Source organism: Palaemon carinicauda, chromosome 34 (genome assembly GCF_036898095.1).
Source record: "Palaemon carinicauda isolate YSFRI2023 chromosome 34, ASM3689809v2, whole genome shotgun sequence".
Classification (NCBI taxonomy): domain Eukaryota; kingdom Metazoa; phylum Arthropoda; class Malacostraca; order Decapoda; family Palaemonidae; genus Palaemon; species Palaemon carinicauda.
In genome coordinates this window covers 20,144,725-20,152,224 of record NC_090758.1, presented here as the reverse complement: position 1 = coordinate 20,152,224, position 7,500 = coordinate 20,144,725, and positions in this window count along the sequence as shown.

Below are 7,500 nucleotides of genomic sequence, written 5' to 3'. Positions count from 1 at the left end.
GCTTAATGAATATCAGGATATTTTAGGTAATTCCACTTGGGTTACTAGAGATAACATCTCCGTGAAAGATTTTTTACGATCAATGTATTTAACTTGCATGACACTTTTGTTGCCTGAAGCTTTAGTGCAGTGTTTTGATAAAAAGTTAACGCCTGCAAGTACGGAATTGGATGTATATAAACAGATAAAGAAACACAGGGCTAAGTGTCCAGACCTTGATCCCGTGTTAACTCAAGTTTTTGCAAAGAATGAAACAAAGCCACAACAAATGAACGTAGTTAATAATAATCAAGTAGCGGGAATGACGTGTTATAATTGCAAACCTCAAGGTTACTTAATCGCGGACTGCAGAACGAAATTCTGTTCGGTACATAATAGTTCGACTCCTTCATATAGTCAGTGTTACTCGCGTAAGACACAACAGAATCCTAAAAATACACAGTCAATTCCACAGTCAGTTCCATATGGAAATAAAAAGAAAAATCCTCATTTCAACAATAAGAAGAAACAGCCAAACGTCAATGCAGTTCAGAATCCGAAACAAACAAACACTTCTTCGAATATCGCTGAGCCTGGTCCGTCAAACCAGACCTCGCAAGGTCAGACTAATTTTCAGAATGTGCAGAGCAAAGCAAATACCACATAATTAACTCCAGTGGGGAAGAAAGTGATGTTGGGTCAAGGTCATTCATGTCAACATCAATAGTATTGAATAATCAATTTAATGTTTTATCATATCATTGTGAGGCAATAGATTTTCCTATGAAGCACACAGCCGAATTAAGTAAAACAGTGCATGCTCCCGTAGATTTGCAACGAATTCATACAATAATAAGCCAAAATGAAATACGACCAACCTTATATACTGTAAATTTAGAACACAAATCCTTTACGTTACTTTTTGAATCTGGTAGTCCACGTAATATCATAAATTTGAGGACACATCATTTGTTGTTTTCGAACTTTCCCATAGAAAAATCCGGAGTAAGACTCTAGGGTATAGGAAATAATGAATTAAATGTCATAGGCATAACTCATGTTCAATTCAAAGTCGGTAAACGCACGTTTGCCGATACATTTGTTGTTGTAAAAAACATTGATATGTATCCAGCTGTAATTATAGGATACCCATCTATGGGAAATCAAAACATTATCTTTGCCCCTGCCAAGCATGGCCTGTATATCAAAGGGAAATTCTATAAGTCTTCTAATACCTTAAAATCAGTTTTGGATAAAAAGGAGATGACAAATGTAACCGTAACGTACGTTGAAGAACCAATAACTTGTCTCACTAATAAAAAAATAACATACGCAACCCAGCAGAATTCTCGTTCACCCGTAATATCATCTTACACGCAATCTATCGAGCCAAACATACCTTCGAATATAATAGTGCAGATAAAGAAAATATTACCGGGATCTGAAATATTAATCCTTTTCGACACTTTGAAAACTAACGGATTGTCTGTCACACAAGCTATTTATACAGTAGGCTCACATCAACAATGTAATATTGAAGTCTGTAAACATTTAAATAACACTTTAGTAATTCACAAAAATCAACATATCTTGGATGTAAAAGTTTATAAACATCGTATTCTTACCGTTGCTGAAATCAATCACGCTCAGTCAGTTGCGGATGAATCCCTTTTGCAATCTATTAAAAATAAAATTGATAAAGACATTCAAGACAAAGAAGTTCAGCAGAAAATTTTTGGACTTTTAATCAAATATCATGATGTTTTTTCCACTACGGATGGATCCTTAGGAAAAACAGATGTGATCGAGCATCAAATTTGGTTAAAGGACAAGCAGAAAATTATCTATGTACCCTCGTACAGACTCCCTATGAAATTCCAGAATGAGATAAATGATGAAGTAGGTAACATGCTAGAAGAAGGAGTCATTAGGAAATCAAACAGCCCTTATAATTTTCCATTAATAGTTGTACCGAAAATAGATCGAACATGGCGTATCTGCGTAGACTTCCGTCGTCTAAACGAGGAGACGATCCCTTATCGATTCCCAGTGCCATGTACTGACGATATTTTGTCTTTGTTAGGTCAGAATAAATATTTTACCAGTTTGGACTTACTTAAAGGCTTTCACCAGATATCATTAGAAGAAGATAGTATCCCATACACAGCCTTCAACACAGCCAGGGGACATTAAGAATTTTTACGGATGCCTTTTGGTTTACGTTGTGCTCCCATAACATTTACAAGAATGATTAACATAGTGTTTGGAGACTTGTTAGGGGATATATTGCATGCCTATATGGACGATATTGTAATATTTTCCAACACCTTAGAAGAACATCTACGTAAGTTAGAACTAGTACTACAGAGATTAAGACAACATAACTTAAGGGTAAAGATTAGTAAGTGTGAATTTTTTAAAATAGAATTAATATATTTGGGTTTCATGGTGTCAAGCCAAGGTCTTAAAGTAGTCCATGATAAGGTGTCGGCTATACGTAATTTTCCCATACCTACTAATGTCAAGGGAATACAGAAATTTCTGGGTTATAGTGGATATTACAAGCGTTTTATACGCAACTATTCAATGATAGCCGCTCCTTTAACTGATCTTACAAAGAAGGCCGTAGATTTCATATGGTCTGAGCATCATCAACAGGCGTTTAATACCTTGAAAGATGAACTGTGTAGTTCTCCTATCTTAAAATTTCCTGACTTCGGTAAGGAATTCTTCATTGCAACAGACGCCTCAGACTTAGGAGTAGGAGGGGTATTGCTTCAGTAGTATGATAAACAATATTTCCCGATAGCTTTTTATTCTCGAAAACTGAGAACTTCCGAAAGTAAGTATGCAGTAATAGACAAGGAAGGGCTAGCTATTGTTAATTCACTAGTGCATTTTAAGTTCATAATATACGGTTATCCCGTTCAGGTTCTTACTGACCATAAACCACTAACTGAGTTCTTTAAATTCTTCAGCCATAGCCCTAAACAAACTCGGTGGCATTTGATCATTCAAGATTTTGGCGCAAGAATCGGGTATTTACCTGGGAAAGCAAATATCATTGCGGATGCATTATCACGCAACCCCGTGTCATCTTGTACGGAGCCTTTAGCTGAATTAATAGATATATCAACATCCATGCGTATTGTTAAAACGATATCTGAACAAGAAGATTTAGGCTGGAGCGCTGAATTATTACAGACTGAGCAAAGAAAAGATCAGAAAATAGAAACAATTATAAATGCTTTGAAAGGCAATCATAAGGAAAAGGGATATATAAAGTATAAGCAGCAGAATTATATAATCAAAGATAATATTCTGTGTAGGACTGTGACAAGGAAAACCCGCAATACACCACATGTAACTAACGACAAGGTAGTAGTACCAATCTCACTTATTTCCACTGTCCTGAATTGGTTGCATGCAAATCCATTACATGGACACCCGGGGTTCTCATTAATGTCACAGAAAGCCAAATCATTGTTTTATTGGCATACAATGCTTACAGATATAAAAAGACACATAGCTAATTGTCGCACATGTCAGGAAAACAAAGGGCATTCGAAAATACCTGTCAGCCTAGGGGCTTATCCCGTGCCCAATCAACCCTTTGAAAGAATACATTTAGATTTGTTAACAGGATTTTACGAGTCAGACAGAGGAAATAAGCACCTCTTAGTAATTATAGATGCTTTAACTTGATATACAGAACTAATAGCGCTTAAAACTAAAACTGCGATTGAATGCGCTAGGAAGTTTTACGAGTGTTACATTTGTAAACATGGAATTCCACACATGATAATCTCAGACTCGGGTGGTGAATTTAATAATCACTTTCTTACCTCATCGTGTGAATTCCTTAGCATAAAGAAAATAAATACCATGATATATCACCCAGAGTCGAATTGGCTAATGGAAAGAGCAAATAGGAAGGTTTTAAATATTTTAAGAGCAACACTAGGGGGATCAGACCCCAACTGGGATATTGCAATACCTGCGGTACTCAATACTCTGAATCATTCATATCATATATCAATTAAAATGTCACAGCATGAAGCATTGTATGTTACCCCAGTTAGGTCGCCTTTCCATGTATTAACGCCTACAACTAATCAAATCCTTTAAAAGAATGTATAAATGCAAGTATAAGTCGATATGATTTTCTTCGAAAAAATTTAGAAGAGTCATAAATCATAATGAAAAGGAATCATGATAAAATAGCGAAGCCAACTAAAACATATACCGTGGGTGATAATATATATATACAGATAAATGTACGTAAAGGACTCAATTATAAACTAACACCTAAGTTTGAAGGCCCATTTAACATTTTGGAAACATTAACGGCCAATAGGTTTAGAGTTCAAAACGTATCCCAATCCACGATGAGAGAATAGTACCATTGGCTCACATAAGAAATTAAAAAAAAGAGAGAGGGAAAGAAGTGAGGGAAAATCTTTTATTTGTATGATTAAAAGTTTTCTTCTTAATACAGGCGTAATTACATATATTTTTCTCGTTACAGGTTTCCAAGATGAATTTTTTGTTGTTTGGAGTGATATTGTTCGCTCAGACATTTTTCTCGTGTGGGACGAGCTCTAAAACTAAGAGTATAGATTTTAAATATGGCACTATAGTTGAAAGACAAGAAGACCTATTTATTACATCAAGCAACGTAGTTGTCGAAGTGCATATGCAAGCAATTTTTCTTACAGAGAATGGTGTCACTAGCTTAAAAAGCGCCGTTTTAAGGTTTACTGTCTCATTAGATGAGTTGGATAGAAGACATTTTCATTTGACTATAGAGAGTTCGCTTGGATCGACACTAAATGTTGCAGAGATACTATCTGATGACTTGCAAAATAAGATTTACGAACAGAATCTTTGGCTCGTGACCTATTGATGTGGACTGTAGGGCACGAACAAAAAGAAAGACGAAACCCGTTTATTTTTGCTGCATTAAACATCTTTGGGTCTATTGCAAGTTTAGGTTTAGGAATTTCCAATCGTCTTAAGATTAGTAATCAAAATAAGAAAATTGAGTTCTTGACTCATGAAGATGAATTGATTATGTCAGAACTAAGGAATCAGTTAGCTTCAATCAATCAAATTATGGATTTAGTAAATGAACATTCCAGTAATATCAGTCAGATTATGGAAGTACAGGATTTGTTGGCAACGTTAACGTATTATGATTCAAAAATAGATCACATACATAACAGAATTGCAAATTTCGTTGATAAATCCAAAGATTATGTAGAAGCTATCACGTTAGCAACTAAAGGTGTACTGTCACCCCATTTGTTGCCTATAAGATACTTAAAGTTAGTTCTGGAGAACGGACGGGGTAAACAAGGCTATGTTCCTTTGTTAGACGAAGGTAGGTTAGAATTTTATTACAGCCTAATCACAGTAAGCGATGAAAATAACAAGATTATGATTACAATTCCCTTTGATTCTTCTGATGCCTGGCAATCTTACAGGATATCACCATTTCCAACTTTCATGACGAATCACTCAAATCTAGTAATATCCAGTTTGACAGGACACGTATTGATTTCCCCAGACAAGGAAACATATACGGTCATTAAAGACTTAAATCAATTAACTCACTGCTCAGATGCAATGGATAGAAAAATATGTACAGCAGATTCATTTGAATTCCATAAAAACTTAATGGATTCATGCGAGTTAGGTATAGTGCTAGACGGTGCTCTCTCCCATACAAGTGAAAATTGTCTGGATAAGCTTTATCCCTTTGACAATAATGAGTTAAATTGCAGACTGAACAACGGCTCGTGGATACAATACTACAAGGACGGCTTCAATGTATCATGCCCGGACGGATCCACGTCCTATGCAAAATCTTCGTTGCAGCAGATGGTTGTATCGGGACTTCCCCTAATTCCATGGTGACCGGGATAAAAACCATCATCAGAGAACGAGCCTACTTCGCGAACTTCACGTGGACGACTACAATGCTATCACTACCTCTCCCATACAACAAACAGGTAGCCAAGCGGTTGATGAAATTGACCTATATGGACCACCTGTCACTGACTTATAAGGAATTTCTTCACCCCATACTACTAGCAGGAACCGTTGTGACGTTGATGATATTTATCGCCGTGAACATCCTTGTTTGGCGAAGGTTACGGAACAGTTTGCAGCTAAAACAGAACGTTTTGCCATGACCAGACAAAACTCCTTATTTAATTCAGTTTATAGCCGTTTGAAGTGGCCACCTCATTCGCTAAAGGAGTAAAATGGTCTGGAAATAGCGCGTGTACGAAAAGCAGTTAGTACGCTAGTAATATGTAATTGAAGAAACTATAGAACATTTGCATTGTTAAAAATACATTTATAAAACATTTTAAAAAATAATTCATTTTTCTCTCGGCTTCTGAAAAAATATATAAGCCAGAATGTTAAAAGAAAAGAGAAAAAAAAAATAAAAATAACAGAATCTATGGGCATCCAATAAAATATATAAGCCCTATATATAAAAATATATACATATGTACGAAACCGCGGTACGTGTACGTACCAGGAATTCGTGTTTGTGCAATAAAATTGAGTCTTTACCAAGGTAACAAATATTTTTATTAATTACCGTATTGTGTTAATCTATGTTTCTGACAAAGGTAACAATTATTCTTTAACAAGTTACCGAATCATATGTACATCAGTATTTTTTTTTTGGTACCATATAATCATTTGCTAAGCAATGTACCATATATGTGTTCTGTATTTATCACACATTTTTTTTCTTTGCTTTGGTAATATCTTTTCATATGGATTATTATTATTATTTTTTTGATGTGCCTATTTTGACATTCGTCCTCATTTGCTTATGGCTAAAGTTAAAAAAAAAATAATACATATGTCCAGTAACACTCATAGTAAACATATTTTGGCATGTTGTTAAAAATTTAGAAAAAAAAATTGAGATAGCTGGCCGAGCTAATGTAATAGTTAGTTATTACATGTTTAAAACACGTGACGTAATATGTCATTGTGGAAGAAAAAGCTAGCGTAAGATTTGTTGTAGTCAGATAAAATCATATCAGTATGTATTTTGCATCTCTCAACAATGTAACATTTTTCTGAAGCATAAACAAATGCATACCGTGTGAAAGATTGTGTCGTCACCGGATGCAGGTGTCTTCCTAGACAAATGTAAAGTTTACATATTGTGTTTAAATGCTGAGACAACTAAACATACGATATCTATGATATCGATATTTTAGGCAGTTCTTATCTATACTTCACCTGAATTGGTCATCCAACCAAACCAGCTATACTCATGTGATGGAGATGTTTAAAAACTATTGTTTTTAGAGAATGAACCATTTTAAAGTTACCATGATTGACTTTAATTCAAGACTCAACATCTCAAACAACATACTCAATGTGTGTTAATAACAGTGGCACACTAATATATATATATATATATATATATATATATATATATATATATATATATATATATATATATATATATATATATATACATAT